The sequence below is a fragment of the Nannospalax galili genome, unplaced genomic scaffold (assembly GCF_000622305.1).
Source record: "Nannospalax galili isolate Female #2095 unplaced genomic scaffold, S.galili_v1.0 scaffold586, whole genome shotgun sequence".
Taxonomy (NCBI): Eukaryota; Metazoa; Chordata; class Mammalia; order Rodentia; family Spalacidae; genus Nannospalax; species Nannospalax galili.
The window spans coordinates 648,665-660,636 of NW_008355363.1; the positions used below are offsets into that span (position 1 = coordinate 648,665).

The window sequence follows — 11,972 nt, forward strand, 5'->3', positions numbered from 1 at the left end:
TGGCCTGCATGCATTTCTTTGAGGCATTTATTGATTGTTTAGTGATGGAGGAAGGCCAGTCCTACAGTGGGTGATGCCACCCTTGGGCAGGTAGTCATGGCTTGTATGAGAAAGCAGGATGAGCCCAGGCCAGGGGATCAAGGCAGTAAGCAGTGTTTCTCCATGGTCTTTGCTTCAGTCCCTGCCTCTAAGATTCTGCTTGTGCTCCTGCCCAGACTTCCACAATTAAGGATTGTAATGTAAACTGAAATAAACCCTTTTCTCTTCAAGTTGGTTTTGGCCAGTGTTTTATCACAGCAATAGAAAGCTACCTAGAACAAATGCTAACACTCTACCTCTGCCATCCTATGATTGAATTTCTCCCATTGCGCTTAGGTATCACAACTGGTGATCAGGGTTCATACTGTCATTTCTGGCAAAGAGAAAAGAATGATGGCAATATTCTCCCTAAAAAATTCATCTCAAATCCTTTACTCACACTATTTATGAAAGGTATATTTTTGAACATTTCCAGTGGAGTGAATGAATCTTAAAGGCAAATTTGCTCTAACATCTCAGTTTCCATGAGCCTTCTAATCCCTACATTAAATCAATATAGCAAGCATTTCTAATCTTTCATGGTAGACAACATTTTAGTCTATTTCTGGTTACAGAGTTCCAGAACGAAATACAGAATTTCTTCTAGGTGAGTCCATGTTAATAAATTTAGTATAATCCATAATTGTGTTTCTTCTTCCATTATCTCACACATCTGCTTGAATTTATGTTTATATAAATTAGGAAACTAAAGTAGCTTTTTTTTCAGTGTAATACCCTCATCCATAAGAATACATTTATGCTACATTTAAGAGGCCTGATAGGACTTGAATCTAGTTATGCATCCACTATCAGGGATGAGTAATAAGGATGAATCACAAAGTCAGTTGATATCTTACAAGACAGCCACCTCACAGGAATCACTGGAGGTTTTACAGGGAGTATATGGTCAATTTTCTCACATGGACTTTATAAAATAAATACTACTAGAGGTAGGTAGGACATGTCCTCTAAGGTTAGGGAGGCTTATTCTGCTGGGAATGTGTATGTCATTTGTTCTGTGTATGAACTTGTTATTTCCATGGAGAATAGAGGGATTCTTTGTCTTGGAACAGAAGACTCATTAAAACTTAGTGTCCAAATATAAATTCATCAATGATTTCCTAAACATAATCTTCCCAAACTGAAAGAGTCCACTCTCTACCAGTCAATCTCACTTCAATAGTATGTACTCAGTGAGACTATGTCTTACATTGCAATTCATATAGTGCAATTTACATTTCAATTCAACCAGTTACCAGAGGTTGTTCTGTGTTTAATTTTCATTAATTTCAATCCTGTCACTATAAGAGATGGATCTTTTTTAGGATATACATAAAAGAGATTTGGTCACACATACGACACTTGTACTATGAATTTAAATCCCTGAGTACATCCTTTTCTTTTACGGGTTTGCACTGGAACATTAGGGGCAAAATAGCTATGTCATTATACCTGGTAATTTTCTAAGATAGTTAAAGGTATCCTATTCAGAGTTGCCAAATTTTTGCTTCTGATAAATTTAAAATGTATTTTATGTATCCTTGTAAGCAGTTCACACAATGCACTATTACTGTTTTCATTTTTTTAAGTAGTCATTAACATCATATATATATATATATATCATATATACATATATGTGTATATGAAACCTACTCCAGAAACACAAAAGCAATTCAGAAAATTCATTCTTGAAATTATATATTTCTAGACCTATAATCAGAATTTTAGGGCAAGAACCACTGCTCTAACAGCCCAAACAGGATAAGCTCAATCACCCATCTCAGAAAGCTTTCAAAAGGAGACCAGTAATGATGAAAAGCAGAGAGAAAAGATTTAATTGAAAGGTCCAATGACCCCATGTTCACCTTCAGAGTATGGACAGGAGCTTTAGGATTAAAAGGCAGGAAAGGGCTGGGAGGAATTAGAAGAGGCACGCATAGTTAAGCAGTCCTAGTCAAGTGTGCTCTTGATCAACGTCTTGGTTTTGTTTTTGCAATATGATATGAGGAATGCTTCAGGAGACAAACTAATTCTCAGGACATAATTACTCATGCCCTAATGTGCAGCCTCACACATCACAGTTAATTGCCTTCATTTGGGGTATAGTTTGTTCTATCTGATTCTGCTCTTCTGGACCTCATTGTTTAGGACAGTGACAGCAGAACTTTAGGTATCTTTTGGGATCTGGAACAGAAAACTTGACAGTAGGGTACTTCAGTTATTTTTACCTTTGTGTCTTCAAGTCCTCAAGACATGTAACCATCAGCCTTAATATAAATTTGGTATCATAAGTCTCTAGATTGGGACTCTGAGTGATGAACAGCCCTATGTGCAAAGGTAAGCAGATGATGCAAAGTAAAAGACAAAAATGCAAAACAAAGTCCTTTATTCTGTTGTACATTATATTATGGGCCCAAGTGACATGTCAGTGATTTTTAGGAGAAAAAAACTGGTATCTAAATATTTGTTATAGAACCACTGGACATATCAAATTCTGTATTACTCAGACTCTCTAGAAAAGCAAAACAAATATTAGGTATATATTCACATATACAAATACAAAAATATATACATGTGCACATATACATGCTCATTTTTAAAATATTACTCTCCTATTTTGTTTTGTGTGTAAATGCCTGAGTGTATGTGTGTGTATTACATGCATCCAGGAACCTGAGAAGGTCAAAAGAGGGCATTGAATCCCCTGGAAATGTTGCTTCCATTTAGGTACTGGAAATCAAACCCAGGGTCTCTGCAAGATCAGTAACTGCTTTTAACTAACTGTTGTGCCATCTTTCCAGCCCTATACATGCTTTTTTACTGTAAATATGTGTGTATATAAAACTATGTCTACGTATATATCTATCATATAGGTATGAATTGTTTCAGTAGATTGTGAGGATTGAGATATCAAGTGGCCTGACCAATGAAAACTGGAGATCCAGGAAATCTGATGGCATAATTCACTCCAAAGGCTTACGAATCTGAGAATCAGAAGAGCCCCTGTCACAAGCTCTACTCTGATTGCTGGATAAGATAAAATGAGACATTCTAGGCTAGTGAAGTAGACAAAATAGAATAGTAACAGAGTTCATCTTCCATCTTCTCTTTGATCTATTAAAACTCCAAATGGGTTGGTTAATGGTCATTCCCATTGAGGAAGCCAATCTATGTTGCTGAGTTCATCAACTCAAAGGCTCTTCTTAATCAGAATCACTCTCAGACACATCTAGAAATTATCTTTTAGATACTCCAATGTCATCTAAATTGACACATATAATTTACTCTTAAAAGAAATAATCACAAATTTAGAGTAAATTTATAGATATTCATATCACAAACCAGAAATCAGATTTGCAGTAGAAAAGGAAAAATACTGAATGAAAGGATGGGATTATAACTGTTTCACTTTTCACAACGCAACTATCCTTATTAAACTGCTAGAAATGCAAGACTATACAGTGATATATCCATTGATATAACAAATAAAGCAAAAAGTTAACAGAAAGCATATACAATACTATATTATTGTCACAAATATACTGGCCTCTATTGTTGCAGCAGCAATAAAGGACCACTAAAGAAAAATTCCTAGTGGTCAGGATAAGAGAAACTCTGGCCTGGTTAGAGTCCTAGCATTCCAGTTGGGTCAGGTCATTTGGCCAAGGGCCACCCTTAAATAAATGGGTTCATATTAAGCTATGCTAAAGAGATAGGTGGACTATTAATGCTTTGATGATATAATGTACTATTCCTTCCCAGAATCCCTGTCACAAATACAATCTCAAAGAGTGCAGCTGTGCCACTTTAAGTCTGCCAGCTTTTCTGGGTTACTCAAAATAGTTTAGCTTTTACTTTTTTGCTTTATCTTCTATCTCCTTTCTAACCTTGCTTTCCCTAACACTTTGGGCTTTCTTACTCTTTCTCTAAATTAGCTTCACTCCCTGCTACGTGGCTGCTTCTCTGCCAAGTGTGTGCCATGTGTCTGTAATGTGTCTGGCTACCATGCACGGCATTTTGTTTTCTCTACTCCATTCTCCTCCTCTGGTCAACTGCTGAGATCTGAGCTTGCCTAGCCTGGGCAGTGGGGTAGTCTTTTTTCATCTCTAATCAATTTGTCCTCAGGAGGTCACAGCTCAGCACCAAATTTCTTCACTTCAACTAGAAGGATCAGCAGAGATATTTGAGTCCATTCTTTAGTATGTCCATGAATAGGACTAAGAACCCAAAGAGTCCACCTAGATTTTCAAATAACACTATCGTCTGTTTACCTTTTCTTTAATATTCTTAATACTCTAATAGCACTTGTTACATGATTTTTGTAGCTTTAAGCATTTCACATATATTCATTTACTTAATCCATATGTAAGCCTTAGGACTTATTCACGGTTATTGCTCATGTTTTGTCAATAAATATTTTAACAACTTTCCAAATTCACACAAGAATGGCAGCACCTCAATTAGTAGCCTGGAGTCTTTAACCACATCAAAGCTGCTTTTAATCCTATTTGGTTGTTACGAGGTCATGAGTTGAAATTGCATCTAGTTTGAGAGTATTACCAGGGAAACTGAGGTTTCCTTTGGGGATTCAAAGGGAAACTTAGGAAAAATTTATTAGATTGTAGGGAAAATAAAAACCAACGGGCAGGTAAGCTGCAAATCTTGCCAGACGCCAGGAGACTGAAGACAGTGGACGAGGAAAGCCATAGCATTGGCAATGCAGGTTGACAAGAGGCTACACGGAAAAAAGGAGCCAGAGCTTCAGGAAATAAGTAGAAAAGCTCAACAAGCCAAGGGATGCATTCTTAGCCTTTGGTGGCTACCAGAAAAAGGGATTGTGTGGGATAGCTTTAGTGCTCAACTTAATGCACCTAGGTAGTGATAGGTAAAAGTTTGGCAGAGAGTGAGTGAATGGAGGCTACCGAGATACAGATAAAACTCTCAGCAGGGTAGAGCTTTATTTTGCATGGGACACCTTCCCTTTGGGGAAGGGAAAATGTCAGCCCACAAGTTGTGAGCTGGGACTTATATATGGGGGCTTCAGGGTGCAGAAGGGGAGGGGAGTTTTTGGGAAAAATCAAGCAGGGGGAAGCAGGAAAAGCAGGGATTGTAAACCTGGCTCTGTTCCGTCTGCCAGCCAGGATCTGGGTCTGGAAGTGTTTACTTTTTTGTCCTCTTAAGATAAGGGAAAAGCTGCTGTGCTAAACAGCTCCTAAAATCTCTGGTTAACAGGTAGAATCTGCTTATCTTGTCTTTGGAAATCAAAGGAAAGGCAGGCTGTTTCTTAGCAGAATCTGTTTCCCTTGACTTCAAAGGCCAAGGTTCTTATCAGCTCAGTTCCCTTTTTCAGGCTTCAAAAGTCCATAGGTCCCTGTTGGGGAGCAGGGGGAACTGCTGCTGCTTGAAAACCTAATATTCCAGCCTTTTGTGTTTTAGGATAGGGGGCGCAGTTGTCATCTTGCTACTTCCTGCTGGACAGGGTCAACGTGGGGGTTAGGCTGGTTTAGGGGTCCACTAGGCAGCAGGGGTTGTCTCTCCATGCATCTGAACAGGGTCCCCGATGGTTGACAGGCGTTCGTATACACGAGAAGGGTAGGAAAGTAATAACTGATTAAAATTAGTATGCATTAGTTTTGGATCTGGTTCTGAAAATATCTGACAAGGCAAGGAGCAATAGTTAGCACCAAAGTGATAGAAAGCAAGGGGCCCAATAAGGGCAAAAGCCAAGGAGTTAATCCTGTAAAAATGTCCTATTGAGATGACTGTTGGTACTGGGAATTTTCAAGTGAAAGATTTTTTTGCTACCTGTTTAAGTTGTTCTATATCATGTTCGACCTTACTGGATTGGTTGATAAAAATAACAGCAGGTTCCCCCTTTTTCTGCAGTTAATAGATCCAGGGCTCACCTGTTCTGGAGTGCAATTTCAGCTAGGGAGGATAATTGTTGTTGTAGGAACTGGATTGACTGAGCTGTAGTTTCCACTGTTGAGGTGAGTTCCTGTCTGAGGTCCTCTATTTCTTGAGAAAGATGCTGGGTTGAGATCACTGTGTGTCCCAAGCCTTCAGCCACCAGTCCAGTGGCTGCCACTGATGCCACCAGGCTAACTCCTACCAGGACTGCCAAGGTGGCTGACCTCTTTGTTCTGGTTCCTTCTTTCCCTATGGATAAGACATCATACACCTCTCCTGATGTGTATAGGGTTAGCTTGGGAATGAGAATGACTGGAGCACAGGTGTCCTCAATCTGTGGAGAGATGTAGGAGTATATTTTGGAAGAACAGAGAAAGAGCAGTCCCAAGGTTAGAGCAGTAGTTCCCTTAATTGTGACTCTTAAGGTTCAGATAGCCCTGCCCCCTCACCAACAGGATCCCAAGGACTTCTCATGCTCCTGAGAAAAGAGAACCTAGCTGATAAGCACCTTGGTCTTTGAAGTCAAGAAAGGCAGACTTTTCTCACTGTTTGGCCAACACAGCAGGCTTCCCCTTTGATCTATAAAGAGGACAGGTTTTAAGAGTCCCACTTTCCCACTCCCCCCCCACGTAACTTTAAAAAAATATATCTTCCTGCCTTCTGCTGGAGGCAGAAGCCTCCCTTTTAAAAGACCCCAGCTCAAGACCCAGGCAGACATTTTTCCTGTCCGGAAGGGAATCTGTCCCATGTGTTCCTTTGCTAATAAACCCTATTTTGATGGAGTTTTAGCTGTGCCTCAGTGCCTCATCATCCATTCGCTCATTCTCTGCCAACTTTTTACCTATCAGGTAGAGGGTGCCTCAGTTGGGAAATTGCCTCCATTGGACTGGCCTGTGGCCATGTCTTTAGGGTATTTTCTTGATTTTTGAGTGATGTGGGAAGGCCCAGCCCACTGTGGGTGGTACCACCCCTGGGCATGTTGTCCTGTATTGTATAAGAAAACAGACTGGGCATGAACCAGGGAAGCAAGCCAGTAAGCAGAGCTCCTCCATGGCCTGTACTGCAGCTCCTTCCTCCAGGTTCCTTCCCTGAGTTCCTATTTTGGGTTCCCTCAGTAATGAACTGTGACCTGGGAGATATATTATAAAATAAACTCTTTCCTCCCCAAGTCGGCATTGGTCAGAGTGTTTTGTCACAGCAATTGAAAGCAAACTAAAACAGGGATAAAGAAAAGTAAAAGAAAAATATAAAGGTTTAAGTACCCCTAAAGTTGAAAAGTTATAGAGGGAAAGGGTAGCACCATCCTCTGGGTCACAATGACCCACTTACAAAAGTAAGCAGGCTGCATGGTAGGTGTTCCACAGTGCTTCCTAATGAAAGCAGCTGCAAGTGTTTGCACTGAGAAAAGGCTTCTGGGAAAATCAACTACATTGTTTCGTTAAGGGGATAATCTCTCCCATCTCATTTTGGATAGGTTGGAATGCCAGGTCTCCACATAGGTCTAGAGATAGAATTTAGAACAAAACAAAATTCAATTCTAAGAAATGACAAAGCTGCTATTTCTATTTCTAATGTTACCAGGGAAAGAGGAGTGGGGTCCAAAGTTTCAATTGCGTTGCGCTATTACTGTAGCAAAAAACACAACATGTAATCAAATCATCTTTACTATTGAAGAAACAGTCATGAAAAGAGTAAGCTATTTTGTTAAAACAATACCATTGTCAGTCAGGCATGATAGTGCATGCCTTTAATATTAGGACTCTGGAGACAGAAGCAAATGGATCTCTGTGAAATAGAGACCAGCTAGACTGAGTCTCAAGCAACAACAGCAAAACAGACCCAAGACTATACAGTTCTTATGGAAATATATCCAGTCTGCTGTCCAACAGAGCAGTAGTCTTTGTTCTTGTGATCCAAAAGGGAGAATAATTCAGAAGCATACACCCAAAGGAGTCCACATCTTAACACAAACTTATACATACATGTTACTGATGCTCTACTCACAATAGCAGGGCAAAGTAACCAGAGTAGATGTCCATGAATAGATGAATGGGCAATGAAATTGTACATATGCACAATGGAATATTATTCAGTTTTAAGGAAAAATGAAATTATTAAATTTTCAGGAAAGTGGATGGACCTAGAAAGCATAATAGCAAGGTCACCCAAACTCAGAAAGGAAAAAAAATTGCGTGTTCTCCCTCATATGTGGATCCTGGTCTATAATACATTCATGCATATATTCGAACAGGTATAAGTATAGGTAAAGCTGAAAATTTTAGAAAGGAAGCCAAGGAAGTGTATTATGTCATGAAAGAATGAAAAGAGAGGATGCAAAAGGGCAGAAGAGTCATGGAAGAGGATATAAAGGTTTTCATATTTTAGTTTCAACTTAGTCATAGGTTTGTGCCCCTCCCCATTTGTGAGGTCGTGTTTCTAGATATTAAAGTAGCAAAAACAGTTTTGTTTTTTTTTGTTTTAGTATTTCAATGGAATCCAGCATATGTCATTTCTTTAAGGCAGTGATTGTGAAAGTTGTGCTTACACTTTAATGCCATAAACATTTGTGCAATAAAAAATACATATAGCTGGTCACTGAATATGTTGACTATACTTGTAACATTGACCCACTAGGAAAAAGTAATTAAAATATGCTTAAAACTATCAAATAATTCTATTATAGTGTCTTTTAATATGTAAATTATATTGCTATAAATAAAATATGTTTAAAAAACAAAGGGACACATTTATAAATAGTCAAGAGTTTAATTACAGCAAGCAAGGGAGCTATGAACACACTCATGAAAAAGACTGGGTTGAATGAAGGAGCAATTGTTACAGTAACAAAAAAGTCCTATAAGAGAAATCTGGTCAAGAGTATAAGAATCTCTTGCCTGGATGAAGACACAAATTTTCAAATTTTCCAGATCACCTGGTCACAAGACCACCCCTGGGAAGATAGGTTTACTTTAAGTCATGTTAAGGAGATGAGCAGACTATCTAGTGTCTTAATGAGATGGCAGATGGGAAGATTCACTGCTTCACAGAACAGCTTTACACCAGTATCCTCTAGTTTCTTTTCTAAAGTCTGTAGACTTTTTAGATCCTAATGTTGTTGAACACTGAAGCCAGGTCTTGATAGCAACTGAGTGACAATGATGGTCTGCTGACTATGGGTACCACAGGACCCATGGGAAGACAGGCTGACTTGGCTCTACCTGCCAATGTGCGTACATGGCCAGGCTGGCATGGCTCTGTCTCACTGGTGCACATGTGTAGCCAGGCCAACCCTACTCAACCTTGCCAATGTGCATGCAAGGCAAGGCCAGAGTAACTCCACTCTGTGTGTGGGCCTGCAGGCTGGCAAGGCTCTGCCATCTTGGCTCCCTCTTACTTGCCAAGTCCTGACTTCAGAATTTTGAGATCAATACAGAAGCATCAAGATTCTTTTTTTTCATATATATTTTTAATGATTTTTTTGTGCATTTAATACAGTTTAATCTATCTGTACCTCCAGAATTCCCCATCAGATTTCATTCATTCTGTCAAGTATGTTAAGGCCTATCAAGTCAAGATTGTGTCCCAAGATATCTGTCAGTGTAAATTCATTCACTGAACCCTTGTGAGCTTATCTAGTGTCACTTCCTTAAATACCAAGTCTCTCTCACTCAGCAGTGTTCAGCTGCCAAAGGTCCCTCTGCTAAGTTTGTACCTTCTGCATATTTTCCTAGTTCTATGCTTTGTTTTTCTCTGGTGTGAGTTTGCATGGGTCTTGTGCATGGTTTTGCCATTGCTATGCATTCATATGAGCATGTTCCCAGAATCCTGGAAAACTGTGGTCACTCTTGTGGTCATCCATCACCCCTGGCTTTTACAATCTTTTCATCCCCTCTTCCTTATTCGTCCCTGAGCCTTGAGTGAGTGAGGATTATCCAGGGATATGCACTTTGCAGTCTCTTATTCTCTAAACTTTATCCAGTTGCTGCCTTCTGTGTTAATTACCCTCTTTGCTTGTAAGAGTTGAGAGACGCATTAATATTCTGTTTACTTCCTGTTCTACTATGTTCCATGAGTCTTAGGTGTAGAGATTCTATTATAGATGTGTTACTCTAGGGCTGGGAATCTCACAAACACATATTCTTTGTATTTGACCAGTTGTGGAACTCTGTAGTAGTCTCCATCTTGGGCAAATATAATCTCCTTTGATGAATAGTGACAGGTATATTTGTCTGTAAATATAAGGATACACATTTAGAATGCAGTAAGAAATTGTCTAGGGATGTGACAAATGTACTGTTTTCTCTAGGATCTATAACCTCCATAGTCATGTGTATTTGGCTATGTTTCCAGTACCACACATGAGTTCCCTCCCATTGAGCAGGCTTTAAGTCCAATTAGATAGCTGTTGATTACCAAAAAGATAAAAGTGCCACTACTCTACCTATATAATTTGCTGGGATTGTCATTGGTTTGGTTATTAGAATTTAAAGCTGGGGTTGGACCACTGGTTGATTTTCTCCCTTAGCAGCTTGCATAGTATCCTCTGAAACTACGAGAGCTAGTCTTCAGGCTTCGAGGTCAGTTCTAGCTCCATTTTTCCAAGTCCTATATCTGAAGTATGTCCTATCTTCAGCAATAGTGTGTTACAAACAAGTTCTAGGAAGCAATCAAAGGTTGTGTCAAAAGCCTCTCTTGTTTTGGGAATCCCTTGGACTACCCTCACCAGCAATTCAAAGGGAGATTTCTCCTGCCTGACACTGTTTTTCTTATTATACTGCATTCAGGTTAACACATGCACTCATGTATAGCTACTGTATCTGCATTTTTCAGTAGGCTTTGGAACGAGTACATTTCCCTCTGGTTTTTCATACCACTTATGGATTAGTTATCTTTCCTGCCTCTCTTCCTGTATAGACCTTCCTCCTCTCTCCTCAGTTAAAGTGCCCCAATTTCCCCCTTGATAATACCTGTCTCCTATTTTCCCCCTCACTTGAGATCTTCTTCCTCCTCCCATGGTTCCTTGTGTATCCTACACTCCTCCCTTCTCAGTTGAATATCCCCATTTTCCACATTTCCCCTTAGGCAACATCTGTTTCCTACTACCCCCCTCTTTCAGGCTGTTTCTTTCCCTTTAACTCCATGATTCATTTCCAGTTTTGTGTCTCTTTCAGGTGCTTTAGGATATATAATCACATCTAAGGATATGGACCTAAGATCCACAAATGAGAGAGAACATACATTCATTGGTTTTCTGGATCTGTATTACTTCACTTAGTATAACAATTTCTAGTTCCATCCATTTACCTGCAAATAAAAGGCCTGGATTCATGTTTGAAGTCCTTGTGCTGAGAGTCACCACTGATGCCATTGCTGTGGCTGTGTCACCATATTTCCTATCTAATTATTTTCTTTGATACTTGCCAAGTCCTGAGTTCAGAACTTTGAGATCAATATGGTCTCACCTATAGTCAGGTAATAAGGTTCTTCTCATGGTCCACTGCATCATTCACTCTCTTTGGAGTCCATGAGCCCAGATTTCACTCATTTCTATGTCATCTTTTCTCTAAACACCATAACGTTGAGCTGTTTCATCATATTCCTACTTATATGTACCAAACTCATCCTGAACAAAGAGTCCTTGGTTGCAAGAGGATTTATTTCTGCACTTGTCCTTCATGCCTTTGTCCAAAAGTTGAACACACACACACATAAATGTTTTAATATTTTGATCTTAACCACCAGTTGACCATCACCATTATGTTCACATCATGTTTCAGTCTCCTTAGCTGGCCCAGATTGTGGTCACCGCCAGCGGCAGCCACTCCTCTGTTCTCATGGGCGTCGAGGCTGCTCCTCCACTCGCCCTGGACTGAGGCTGCTCTTCTGCTTGTCTGGTGCCTCCTTCTGTCATCGCTGCTTCTGCCTGGTCCTGGACCCCACGGCTGGTGAGGAGACTGTATCAGCGGAGCCGCATTCAGACACAG

General features: G+C 39.8%; 1 non-coding gene across 1 annotated transcript; it reads right to left on the reverse strand.

Moving 5' to 3' along the window:
- Positions 1-11,580: 11,580 nt before the first annotated feature.
- On the reverse strand, positions 11,581-11,705 carry LOC115067595. Its single transcript, XR_003846981.1, has one exon. It is a non-coding gene; the product is annotated as a small nucleolar RNA SNORA40 (small nucleolar RNA).
- Between the last annotated feature and the right edge of the window lie 267 nt (positions 11,706-11,972).